At 48.3% G+C, this 13,923-nt stretch overlaps 1 protein-coding gene across 1 annotated transcript in view; it reads left to right on the forward strand.

The window, feature by feature from the left end:
- Nucleotides 1-13,923, forward strand: part of PIGG (phosphatidylinositol glycan anchor biosynthesis class G (EMM blood group)) — a 1,567,692-nt gene that overhangs the window by 413,417 nt on the left and 1,140,352 nt on the right. The gene's annotated exons all lie outside the window — the stretch shown is intronic.

Raw genomic sequence — 13,923 nt, forward strand, 5'->3', positions numbered from 1 at the left:
AACTGCTCTAGCCATAATTGCTAGATATGACAGAGATGTCCCAGAATGGCCCTTAAACTGGAACAGTTACTGGAAGAAAAGAGAAAGGAAGGCATTGAAATCCTCCATGAACGGGGAATAAGCATCTAATCACAATATGAATATAGCTGTAGATGTGGCAGAAACAGGTTTTAAACAAACGGGTAATGAAACGGCCCTCTGAGGATGGCGCAGCTGCACTGTTTGTTTTACCAGAGGTACAAACGAAAGTCCTAGAGATGCCATTTGAAGCAGACAATTGTTTTGAGCAATAATTGATGAGATCTTGAAGGCAATAAAAACAGATACAGATATAGCACGATTGTTGACATCCCTCCAGGGGATGAAAACCTTTCTTCTCTTTTGAGGAGCATCAGGTCATTTGGCTACATTGACAGGAGGAGGCAGATCGTACCAGCATCACTTGTGCTACAAGCAAGGTTTTAAAAAGAGCCACCAAGGCAAGGTTACCACAAGACTAGAGGGCAAACGTAAAGACGCAGAACCTCTTCACAGTGAGGCAGGCAAAATGAGCATCAGGCATGACTCACCAGGAGTAGAGGAGGCCGCTCGGACATCAGTCAGAGGCAATCTTGCAAACTGCTTGGAAAAATTGAATAACATCACCACAGACTCAAGGGTATTAGCCATAATACAACACAGGCATGTCCTAGAATTGACCAGGAAATCCATGAATATGGGGCCAAAAAACCAAACCACATATCACTTGGAAATACTGCAACACGAATTCCAAGCAATGCTCGAGAAAAACACAAAGTAAACAGTCCAAAAGCAACTTTGTGGCAGTGGGGTGTATTCCAGGCTACTTCCTGTAAAAATAGCAGATGGCAAATGGAGACCAATTCATGCCTCTGAGCACGGAACATATTTTTACTAAAGACATACATTCCAGATGCTCACTCCAAGAGATGTCACATAGGCAGGGCAACCCCAAGATTTCCTAGCGTCATTTATACCCTCAAGATGCATACTTCCACATTCCGATACACTGAGCGCACAAAAAGTACCTGCGGTTCATCATGGGTAATGAACATTATCAGTTCAAAGTGCTGCCGTTCGGACCAAGGTTGGCTCCCGGATGTCCACAAAATGTTTTGCCTCTGTAGCAGCACCTCTGCAAATACACAGGCCCGACATGTATCCATACCTGGACAATCAAACTGGCTATATATTCCCTGACATACACAGTGAGTATATTGAAACTTCTTGGATTCTCCCTCCACTACAGGAAGTCCTGTATGTGGCCTTCAAAACAAGTGATCTTCCTAGGGGCTGTCATCTATGACGAGTCCTACGGACCCTTCACTAAATCACTGCCTAAAGTTTCCTTCCAGGTGGCCAGAAAAGGCAGACACTTCCTGATCCTCACCGCGGGGGTGGTGTTCTGCGGGAGGATCACCTGGGAGGAGAAAAGGCCCAAGGGAATGAGAGGATTCAGTGGGGTAAGACACAGTATTTGTCTTCCTCTAGGGAGGATGTCTCTTTAATACCAAAGTGTTTAATGGCTTGTAGTAACCATTTTGTTGTTCCGCAAGATACACATATAGAGGTGAAAACAATCCCAAACTCCTAGGCCTTGGTAGAAATAAAAATCTTTCCGAAACCTTGGAGACTTGTAAAGCTAAAGTCCTTCCTAACACCCAAAGGTACAGTGAAAGGAAATCTGTGAATCATGATGGTTTAAAATAACTGCCTTAGCCTTTTCAATCAAGTCTGGTGACTAATCTTTGTGATGTTGCTTTAAAGAATACTTTAAGGAACAGACTTGAGTTTAAAAGTATAAATCAAACTCCAAAACCGTACTTTGTAATTGGTCCCATAATTCCCTATGTACTGGGAAGAAGAGGGCTAAAGAGCAATGTTGCAGGAGCAGTCAACTTGTTAATGCAGATGACCCATGCCGGAGGGAGATGGAGATGCTTAAAAGTCCCCTTCAGGTGCAGGCCATACAGAAGAGCAGAGGAAGAAAGAAGCGGCAGCGTGGTTCGTGCAGGCAGCGCCGGCAGAAGCTGGAGGAGAGAGAAGACACTGGGACCACTGTTCGGCAGATATCAGCTGCCGGTCCCGAAAGAATCTTTCTCCAGAATCCTGAAGTGCAGAGGCTGCACAGCAGCAAGCGAAAGCTAGGGAAGCGTTCCTTTCTAGGAGGCTGTTTCTGGTGGCTGGCATGCACCAGAGGGCCTCAAGGCTGACTCCGGTGGCTGGGTCACATCAGAGGGCCTGAAGCACAGAAGGAATGCAGACTAAGAGAAGCAGTTTGCCAGGTTGCGAGAAGCAACAGAAGCTGAAGCCCTGCCTTACCCGGTGAGTTCATAAGTTGTTAGTGACCCCGGAGCACTCCGTATCCTCGCAAGCACAAGGTCGGCGTTTAGCAAGTAATCAACACTTGCGTATGAGTGAAAGTAGTTCTTTTGAATCCCCAACTATTGAAAAGCATCAGAAGCAGCACTCATGTATGAGTCAAAGTAATTGTGAATATCGAAATACTGAAAAGCAGCGAAAACCTTATATAACAAAACCAAATGACTAACTTTATTAGTGTGAGTCTGTGGAAAACCCATCAACCAGATGGGACGAGATTAATACTACAAGCATTGCCCAAACCAAGAGATACTAAAATCAAGGCAAATACAATCCAGCAGGTATTTCCAACGCAGAAGGGGTCTAATGAAAGGTCTATACGTTGTGAAACTTGTTTACCCATCCTTAATCCAACATATGGTAAAAGCTGGGGTAAACTCACATTATCAAAGCCAAGGGAGAAGCAGAGTGAGCCCCTATCATTGTCAATATTTGCTTATGTGTGCAGTGGGGAAGCGAGAGTGTCAGCCAATAAGGCGGCCCTTCTGAACGAGGATATTCAGAGGGAGAGGAGCATGATTTACAGAAGAGTGTTGGAAAGCCCCACTGTGAAACTTCTTGTCACTGAAGAGTTTTTAAAGGTTTTGAAGCTAGACTGTTGAATGATATGAAGCTGTTGTGAACTTTTTGTCACTTGAACTTAACTACAAAGGCACTTGTTGTTGTGAAACTGTGTCCGTTCAGGGGAGTATAGCAGGATGGCAAACCTTTGGAGGAGTAGTTCTAGCATGGCACAAACCAGGTACAAGTTGAAGTGCTACAAAGTGGTCCTGACAAAGACCTTTTGTTATTTGTGGTGCAGAAGGAAGAACTATGCAAAGTTGTTACAAAGAATGTGTGAGACTTTAGAAATTGACAAGTTGAAATTGCAAAGCACTGTGTTGGAACTTTGTTGCGAACCAGGATTTCCTTGTTTTCTTTCTTGAACTGTGAAGCAGAATCCAACTTAAATCTGGGGAAGGGGAATTCACCCAGGTTATAAGGAGAGACTGCGGTTACATTAGGAAGTCAATCATTATTGTTTGACTGCCATGCATTTCTTTGTTTATTTATTGTATGTATAAGTGTGAGGGACTGATATCCTTTGTTAGTGTTTCCTTTAGTTTTTTCTAGGTAGGGAAATCCTAGCCGTGATAGTGAGGCGTTTATCCAACCTTTAAATATAATAAAATGGCATTTGTTACAAAGTTGTCCACCTCGCTTTTCTGACCCCTCACCCCTCACACATCTCACCGACAGAAGCGCTATATCGATTATCTCCGGAGAGAGTCCCAAAACAGTTTGCTATGTTGCCAAGGATGTGGGTGTCAATCAGGAAGTCCATGCAACTAATGGGGACAATGTCATGCATCCCTTTGATCCCAGATTGTGGGGCGCAAATGAAGCCACTGCAAGTATTCATGGCTGACAGATGGTCACAAATAAAAGCCACGTGTGATGCCAAGATTCGGCTCTCGACAACATTGGTCCAGTGATAGAAGTGGTGGACTATACCACACAACATATGCAAAGGAACGCCATTGCAGGAACCAATCCATCATGGACACCTCCCTACCGGGATGCAGGTGTCATGTCAATCAGCTATGCATGAAAGGGCTGTGGGTGCAGGAGGAGCAGACCTGCATATTCACATACTTGAGCCGAAGGCTATCAGATGGGCACTTGCTTGTTTTTGCCAGAGCTGCAAGGAACAGTGAGGGTACTGACCGGCAATACGACAACCATGTATTATATAAGAACGCGAGGGGTAGGGGGTACACTGTCCAGGGCACTATCATATGAAGCTCAGCAGCTGTTGCATTGGGCAATCAGCAACCACATAACCCTACAGGCATACCACCTACAAGGTATCCAAAACATAGAGGCAGACTGGCTCAGCAGAGCGATCAGTCAATGCCACGAATGGAAGCTTAATCACCAACAACTCTCAAAGTTGTTCAGGCACTGGACACCGCCACTAGTAAACCTGCTTGTGATACAACAAAACAAAAAGGTGCACAAAATGTGTCCGCTGGCTACCTCAAGTGGGCTCATTGGGAAACCCTTTCTCGATATCATGGAAAGGCTTGTATGCATATGCATTCCCTCCAATCCTGTTGATTTGCAAAGTGATAGAGATGATGCGGGCATATCCTTATCACCTCATCCTCGTAGCCCCGGCGTGGTTGTCCCAACCATAGTACTGTGACTTGGTGCGAATGTCACAAGATATCCAATTCCAGTGACTCCCAGCCTTCTGTTTCAGAACGGGGACATATGCTGTGAGAACAACGTAGGCACTAACCTGTTTGACTGTTCTCGAAAGATGCAGATGAACAGGCAAACCTCCCAGAAAACTCTTGTGGCTCTTTTGGGGAAAAATAGGATTTGGGAGAACCCACGGAGAAATCCGCTAGGGAAAAAACCTTCCTGGGGCAGAAAAACCCTTGATTAAGCCGAGACGGGATGTTGTAGCGAGGATTGCGAGATGTTCTGACAGTCTGGAGTTGATGGACTTCAAACAGAAGGTGATACTTCAGCAGCGCGGCTCTAGCTAAGCACTTTCGATGTTGGTGAACTTCAATGGACAGGAGAAGTATCCGCACAGCGACACCAGGTAAGAGCAGCAGTAAGAGAGAAACAAAGGGAGAAGCAAGCAGGGAAAAACATGAGTCCAGAAGAGAGGAGGAAGGGAAGGGAATTTGCACCGAGCGGTACAGGATCCGAGAACCAAAGGGAAAACAGGAGCAAAAGAATACACAAAGCAGCACGGGCTCAGTGTACCGAGAAAAGATAGGAAGACACAGGTTAGACCAGCGTTAATGCCACAAGAATGAAGCAACGCATCTGCTTACCGTTGTGTTGGGGAGAAGCTGGACCCCCACCAGGGCAGTGGGGGGCCAGCAGCCATACCCTCACCAGCTATGGGAGACCCCAACACCTCCCATATGGCCCAGAGAAATGCAACAGAGACCCCAGCAGGCAGCCACATGTTCCAAACTGCGTTTATTCCTGGGCAGCAAAAAAGAAAAAAAAAACATGCAGAGCGTCGTGCACATCGAGAGTTCAGGTGCCGTCTCCCCCGGGGCTGGCTTGCAAGCCAGCTTTGTAATCACACTGCAGGCTGACCTCACAGAATTGGATCTCCTCCTGTTATTGGCTGCTAAGTAATAGGTTACCTATGTAGCACTTATAGAGAGCCCGATAATTGGACATTAGAGTTTTGCGTCAGTGGGTTGGTTTAGCTGTGCCAGCCCACCATTACCTAATTCTAGCTTGTTGCATTATGAATTTGTTCCCATAACTTTTTAGCTGAAGCAAGCATTTTGCACCTGAGCTCTGAGTGCTCATTGGCTAGGGCTGAACCATTCTTGTTACAATTATGTTTCAAATGTTGTGCGAGTCCTTGCGAAAATGTGTTTCTTTCCCAGAAAGAAAAGAAAAAAAACACACTGGGTTGCTGTGGTTTACTCGCATTATTGGAGAATTAAAAAATGTTTGTCTGCAGAAAGCAATGTTATCTGACTCTGCGACCTTGGCTGCTCGTGGGTTTGTGAGGAGTATTGGTGAAGGCATCTGCAGCTAGTGTTCAGTGAGAGAAATGAACTTGGCTGTAATTCTCCTGAAACATAGCTTTACACTGCAATTAGACCATGTTAATTCATATAGGCATTTGCAAGCCTTTAAACAGGGATTTTTGTGTTTGTAGATTGTGATATTGCTGCATTGATTGTAATGTAGCATGGAAGTTGCACTGTTGGTGAAGTGGGTGTCTTTCAGCATATTTGTCACCCATGGGTGCGCTGGGCCTGGTTCAAATAAGTGTGCTCCTTGTTCTTCCTGCTGTTCTGTATATGCGCCTGGGTTGAGGGGGCATGGGTTTGATCTCGAATTTCCCTATTCAATTGTGTAAGCCCTTATAAGCCGGAACTGTCTATCTTCGGTACCGGCAGGCCGCCATCTTGCAAAGTAACTAGAATGCGTGAAGTGGTATAGAATGCAGAGCAGCACGCCGCCATCTTGTGAGGAATTATGAATAGCAATTGTGATGTCTCACCCATCTAGACCACAGGGACCAGTGAGGGTACTGCTGATTCCTGACAGATGCGTCATCACAGCTCTTGCTCACTGCATGGCTCCTGACTTCTCAGAGTTCGACACTTGTAGGGGCCAGAAGAATGTAGAAAGTTCCTGCGGGCAGCAAGAGCTGTTTCTACCCACCGGTCCTATAGGCGTTCCTGCGAGCAGCAAGAGCTAGTTCTACCCCCCGGTCCTATAGGCATAAATGGAAAAGGTTTTGCATATGGTGTATGCAACATAACCTACAGCATCCAGAGGTGGAATCGCACTGTCGCCAAACCATATCCATTAGTGTGGTGCAAGGAGGACTGTCTTAAGTATTCATCCGAGTGCATTTGGCATCTATATCCAAGTACAATAGGAAAAGAAATGTCCCTCCATTATTCAGTGACAGAATATTTAAACACTTACTGAGGGGCCTTTTCTGCACCTTCCCACATAACAAAAGAAGTCGGTGCCAGAATTGAGTCTCAATGCAGTGCTTTAAAGACTCATGAGGTCGTTGTTTAAGCGCCTAGCAACTGCGCATAATCAAATGTGTCCTGGAAGGTGGCATTCTTAGTGGCGATTATGTAATCTAGGATAGTGTTGGAAAGCCATGCTCTAGCAATCAATGCTCCATATCTGTGATTTGGTAAGGACAGGGTGGTGCTGAAGATAAACCCCAGCTTCATCCTAAAGGTGCCCACAGATGTTCACGTCCCTTCAGCGATCGTCCTGCCAGCCTACTTTAATGCCACATTGCTGGAAGAAGTCTCCTTGTATACATTGGACATCAAAAGAGCAATTAAATAGTACCTGCATAGAACAAAATCCTTCAGAAACACTACCCAGTTGTCTGTCTCCTTCGGCCCCTCCAACAAGTGGAATGCCATCTCAAAGCAAGGGCTAGCCAGGTGCATTACTTTGGCGATATAACTGTGCCATATTAACTCCAGTAAGCCTTTAAGGGGCACGGTGCAGGTTCATTCCACCAGGGCAACAGCAGACTCTGCAGCATTGTGGGCAGGAGTTGCACTAGTGGACATGTGCTACGCTGCCACCTGGGCGGTTCCGCACAGCTTTACGAGTCAGTACTGCTTGGAGGGACAGAATGCAGCAGACGCAAGAGTGGAAAGAGCAGACTTGCAGTGCCTGTTCCAGTAAGGTAGTGCTTGATCCTTACCACCACCTTAATAGTTGCTTACCTGTAATTCCTGTTATCTAGCATTTGTATCTTTCATAGATTCACATGTGCCCATCTCCACCCCGATGGATAAAGGCCAGATCTCAGGTATAATAAATACTCCTGGCTAGAATCTGAACATGGCCTCTAGGGGTGGGGTTTAGCACTCATCGTCCCATTGGACAGGACCAAAAGCACCCACAATGAGGTGGACTGAGTATAAAACACACCTGTTTTTTCTTTATTTATAAAAAGTAGGAAGTGTGTAACTGATTCCCAGCTAGATGACAGCCAATATTCAATGCATGTGAATCTATGAAAGATACCAATGCTGGAGAACAGGAGTTACAGGTTGTCAACTTACACCATACCACAGTCGCAAGCAACCTAGGTCCCAGGCAGGCACACTGGGTGCATCATTTCAATGTGTACATAGATGCCAGATGTTCCCAGGATGACAAAGGGGTTGGAGGCATTCTAATTCTCTATCCGTAGTACCAGTACTATGCAAAATTATAGATCAACTGCTTGAACAGGATCCTGCCAATTTTGAGAATCTAAAAAGTAGCTTGAATGATTACTTAATTCCACCAAAAATGGAGACTGAGCGGCATGTGTTTCACGCTACTATGCAATAAAAAGGTGAAGGAATGGATTACTTTGTGATCTGTGCTTATGCACTCGCATGTTAAGCTTTGAAGTCGCAAGTTATAGCCGTTTGTAAGTCTCTGGACATTTGCAAAAAAATTCTCCAGAAATCCCACACATTTGATGAAACACTACAAATGACCAGGACTGCAATGGGCATAGACATGCAAACTAGGGAAAAGCTGAAATTATCATCAATGCCTCGGGTACTTTTTACCACAAAAGACTACACAGTCCTAAGATTAATCCACAGGAAAGACGTGTTCCACACACATATATAATTTTATGCTTGAGGGTTCATGCCCTGCTATCAGGCAGTCATCGTGAAAACCCTTTCAAAGTGGTCTGCTTAGGCTCCAAAGTAACCGGACTTCGAATGGATTGTGTCCTCCCAACGTATTCCTCATCTTTGACATGTAGTGTCCACAGCTCAGCTGCTTCAGAAATGTTTCGGCAGAGGGCGCCCTCCGTCGATGCCGTCGGATCGATGTCCCTCGAAGGCCTCCGTCGAGGTTGACGTCATCGGATGTTATAAGTAGCGTTGCCTCAGTTCAGTTTTTTCCGCAAACGTGTTTGCTTTGTGAAGCTCGGTGCGTCTCGTATTGTCTAGTATTTGCTGTGAAGTTCTTAGATATGTCTTTGTCTTCCACTCCAACGACAGCTTTATCCGGGTTCAAGAAATGCTGGGACTGCGGATACAAGATGTCCATCACGGATCTGCATCGTGTCTGCCTGTGGTGCCTCAGCGGGGGCCATGACATGGATACGTGCTCCAAGTGCTAGTCAATGACTGGAAAGGCCTTGCGGGAACTAAAAGGGGAAGCTCAAGGTAGGCAAGATGTCCAAGCCCCATAAGCCCCGACCTGCTGGGCCTTGGACCGATGAGTCGAGAGGTGACTCTCCTCAGAGGAAAAAGGCAAAGCATTCAAGGTCCAGGAGTAGTGCCCGCCGCTCATCCTTGTCGAAGCGCTTGAGCAGAATGCACCGTTGGTCGCCTTCGTCAGACAGCACCCCAGAGAGGGTGAGTTGCCCGTCCAAACATTTGTCGCCCGCTGAGTTCGAAGCTTTCTTCGTGAAAATGCTTAGAATTTTCAAAAAGCAGGGCATGGCCCCGACCGCGTCTTCTGCTGAAGCAGGCGGGGAACGTTCTCGGCCGGATACTCATGCGCCCTCGAGGTGAACAGTACGATCCTCATCGGGAGCCTTCGAGGCCTCGTTCGGACAAGGTAGCTAAGGATCGCTCGAGACATGGAGTGAAGTCACGGTCTTCGTCTCCATCGAAACCGTCCAAACCCTGCCATTGAAGCCATCAAAGCCGTCAACGCCACGTCAGTTGATAGTGCCTGTCGGGTCCTCCACCCTGATCAGACCCTCGATGCCAAACTTGCCGGCGCAGGCTCTGGTAACGGTTGAACCTTTTAAAAAGGCGGTGTCAAAGTCTTCTGGCTTGGCTACCTGAGAAAAGGTGTACTCCTCTGCCAAAGAAAGACTTCTTTAAAGGTGAGGCTACTTTTGGTCTTCAGTTTGTGACCCCTAGCGTGCCAGAATGCCTCATCTCGGAGGAGAGTAGGATGCAGGATCTTTGTGATACCTTGCATAATGCAAGTGGTATTGACACTTCTCCTGAGCTGGAGTTCATCAGACCAGACCCTGGGGACCATGCCAACTCCTCTCACTGACGCCTTATGTCGAGAGTTGTGGAGTATTTGGGCCGGTCCAGGCCTAATACCCACTATGATCAGGATGATCCTACGGACATTTGGATCAGGGTCCTCCTACAGATCCCATATTGCCATTTCATGTTGCTCTGCAGAACAGGGTGGCCAAAAATTGAGAACCCCCAGAGACTAATCCAGTGGTGAACAAGTCTCTGACAAGGAAATACTGCCCCTCCAGTAGCGACCCCGGCTCTGTCATCTCACCCCACTCCTGAGAGGAGGGTTTCCTAGCTCTTGTTAAGGACGGCAAGGAAGCCATGTATGAATCCCTTCAGTCCGGGCTGAACGTTGCAGACAGTGTCATCAGGCTCATGGCTACGAGCACCGTAATGCATAGATTTGCGTGGTTGCAGAAGTCTGGTTTTGCACTGGATGTGCAGGCTAGACGTCTGAACCTGCCATTTGACGGGCCTCTCCTTTTTGGCAGCAAGACTGAGAAGCTGCAGACCTCTAAGGCAGCCCCCAAGTCTTTGGGTGCCGTTGTTCGGCAGCCTCAGCCTTTTTGTCCCAGCGGACAGCAATGGAGGGGTAGATCTTTTCGCTGCTTATCCTGACTTGGAAGGGCGAGAGGAATGGCCAAAGAGGCCAACGTAAGTTTCCTCATGGTGAATGTTCATCAATTTAAAAGAGCTAAGTGCCTGGGTAGAACTTTCTCCACTTTGGCAGCACAGGCATGCAATTCCCTGCCCATGAACCTATGCTTGGACCGAAACAAGAACTTTTCAAACCTCTCTGAAGACCACTCTTTTCAGATAATTAGTGCCTTGCACAATTCAAGATGAAATTGACCACCTTCACTTGATTTCTGTTTGAGTCCTGTCTTTTGTGTTAGTCTTGCATGTATATGTGCGCCCAGAAGCCCGCGGGTTCCCAGCGCTATAAAAGTATACAAAGAAAATACAAAATATAAAAAAATGCAGACCATCAAATTGACTGCTCTGCACAAGTCTCATAAAAGGCTACATTATCTTCAATCAAATCCACCTTCTGAGAGTGACTCCTCCTGTCAGTGATGACAGAAGAAAATGAAATATCTTTGTCTTCTGCAAAACAGCCATAGAGCATAGCCCTATGCTGCTACTCAACGTCCACTATAATTGCATGGAGTTCCTGATCTAATGGGATCATTTGCTTGACCCTGTCAGGGAGGAAAGGGGACCCCTTGCAACTGTGGATGGGCAGCCTACCAGTGCGAAGGCTAAACCTGGTTCTACCCCAGCGGTGGCTTGAGGGAGTTGGGAGGGCCCCAGTCACTGAACCCCCAGAATATGCCTTGAAGGTTAACTCTGTTGCCATTTTATCCCCCAATTCCTTACTACTGCTTTTCTGCCTGGAGTTATTTCTTATTTTTTTCTGGACCACAAAATTGAAGTCAGCAGCAACCAATCGGAATGAACAGCTAACAGGAGTCGCTGACAATGCTAAAGCCCACGTGAATCTGCTTAATATGGGAAATAAATATTACTTTCTGTGACCGTGTTAGAAGGGGCACAACTCCCTGCTCGCCATTTAGCCACCAGGCGATGCAGGTGAGTGGAAAAAGTTGGCAATCCTCCTGGGCCCTGGCCAAACACCTTTTTGTGTTTGTGTTTTTTATTGGAATCCCCCAGCCCTGTTTGCGGCCACATGTGCCCCGGTCCCCTTGCCTAATCCCACTTCCTTCTTTCCCACCTCCCACTTCCCAGCCCTCCCCCTGGCCCTGACTGGCGAGAAATCACTTGTTTGTTGGTGCCGTAGCGCGGCACAACTCCCTGCTCACCATTTACCTACCAGGTGATGCAGGTGAGTGGAAAAGGTAGGCGACCCTCCTGGGCCCTGGCCAAACACCTTTTTGTGTTTTTTTTGGAATATCCCACCCCTGTTTGCGGCCCCATGTGCCCCGGACCCCTTGCCCAATCCCACTTCCTTGTTTCCCACCTCCCTTCTACCAGCCCCCCCCCTGCCCCGGCCTCGCCGCTTGGAGAAGGTGAGCTTTGCAACATCCGTGAGCGCAGGGACTCATTCCCTTTTGTCTGCCTTTTAAAAATGAAAAAATGCTTACTGAGTGCGCTCGGCGCTTAATGCCACCATTCCCTGTGCTTCCTCCCACCAAACCCCAATCCCACCTCCCGCCCTCCCACCCGACCTGATTGGCCCCTCCTCCCCACATCAAGAATCCTCCCTAGCCTGCCCACCTCCCCCTGATTAGACCACTGGTCATAACGGACTCTCCCAGGGCAACCCTCTGCCCGGCAGCCCCTGCGGCTAAGGGCCCCAAGGCAAAAGGCGGCTCCTACAGAGGCGGCGCCAGAAAGTGTCAGCAGGTGTCCGCAGGAGACACCAGGGGAAGCCAGTGGCCAGCCGTCAACTAGCACCAACCATCAAAGTAAGTGTGGCATGGGTGGGGGGTAGAGCAACTACTCTAAAAAAAAAAAAAAAAAAAAAAAACTGCCACTCTACATTACTCTACCTCGGAACTGTGATTATTGGCATGTGCCACACTTGGATGGAATTGTGATTATTCGCATGTGCCACGTCTGGATGGAGTTATGATTATTAGCATGTGCCACACTTAGATGGAATTGTGATTATTGGCATGTGCCACGCCTGGATGAAATTGTGATTATTAGCTTCTCCAGCATGGGGTCTGGCATGGATTCACATGCTCATGAATATTCCCCGTCGTCAGGCTGGGAATCTTCGGTAAAGAAAAAACCAGTATCAGTTTCGTTTCTGATCTGTCTTTCGTAGTAATAAACAATCACTGGTCTCTGCGTCATACTGACCACAGCCAATGACTGCCCTCTACCTAAGCACCGCCTCTGGCAGCCATCTTCAGATTTTTACCGCACGTTCATGTGTTGGGATCCTCGTGCTTTTGCTCTCGAGCGTTAGTGCTATTTTTTCACGTTTTTTCTCAAAAACTTCGTTTTTTTCGGTCAAAAGAGCCTCAAGCTCCACCGACTTTCCGTCCGATCAACGGGGACCCGTTTCGGATTCGTCTGCGCCCCTCAAGGGTGAAGATTTCGTCGAGCTACGCTTTTGGAGGACTCCAGAAGTTTCTCAGGCCCGGCTATGGCCCAGGAGAAGGGAGGCTCGACGCCCGGAAAGCTGTTCAGGGTCTGCCCTGGATGCCAGCTGCAGAACGTCTTCAAGGAGGACGAACACTCTTTTTGTCTTTACTGCCTACATGAGGACAAGACGCACGTGGAGAAGGACTGTGCGTTTTGCGGCAACATGTCGGAGTGGACCATGAAGGACCGCCATCAACGTCTCGCCAACTGGCTAGAAGGGAAGAGCCCGTCCGGCGAGAAGAAGAGGAAGAAATCCGAGCGGTCTTCTAAGACCTTTGAGGACGCCCCGGCGACGGGGGTCCAACATAAGGCCAAGCACCGCGAGTCCGCTGGCACCGGGAGCGCCGAACGGTCGGGCTCTACGGGCGCCAGGCAGGGCGCACCCTCCCCGGCACCATCAACCACGAGCCAACGCTCTGGGTCGGGTAAGAGGAAGGCCGAGCACCCGGCGAAGCTCCTGGAGAGGCCCCGGTCGAGCTCGAAGGCGGAGGGGGAGCGAGGCAGTGTCCCCCCCCTCAAGGATAAGGCGGTGAGCGCACCTAAGGTGGTGAAGGCCTTAATCCATCCGGCCAAGCCCTCTATCGAAACTGTCGCGGCGGCCCTGGCTCAGCCTGTGGAGGCTACACCAGTGGTGGCGACCTCGGGGCTCAGAGTCTCCCTGCCACCTCGGAGGGAGTCCTCTTTTGTGCCCATCGATAGGACCCCCGTGAAATCCCCCGTGGGGAAGAAAAAGGGGGGGCAGGGCGTCGTCGTAGATTCGGCCTCAACCTCGGAGGAGGAGCTGGTCGAGGTCTTAAGCCACGGCTTCGGCGTGGAAGAAGACCGGCCCGTCGGGATGGATCCCGACGCAGGTGACGACGACATCGTCGAGGGTACCGAC

Source organism: Ambystoma mexicanum, chromosome 6p (assembly GCF_040938575.1).
Source record: "Ambystoma mexicanum isolate Mex_15411 chromosome 6p, UKY_AmexF1_1, whole genome shotgun sequence".
NCBI lineage: Eukaryota > Metazoa > Chordata > Amphibia > Caudata > Ambystomatidae > Ambystoma > Ambystoma mexicanum.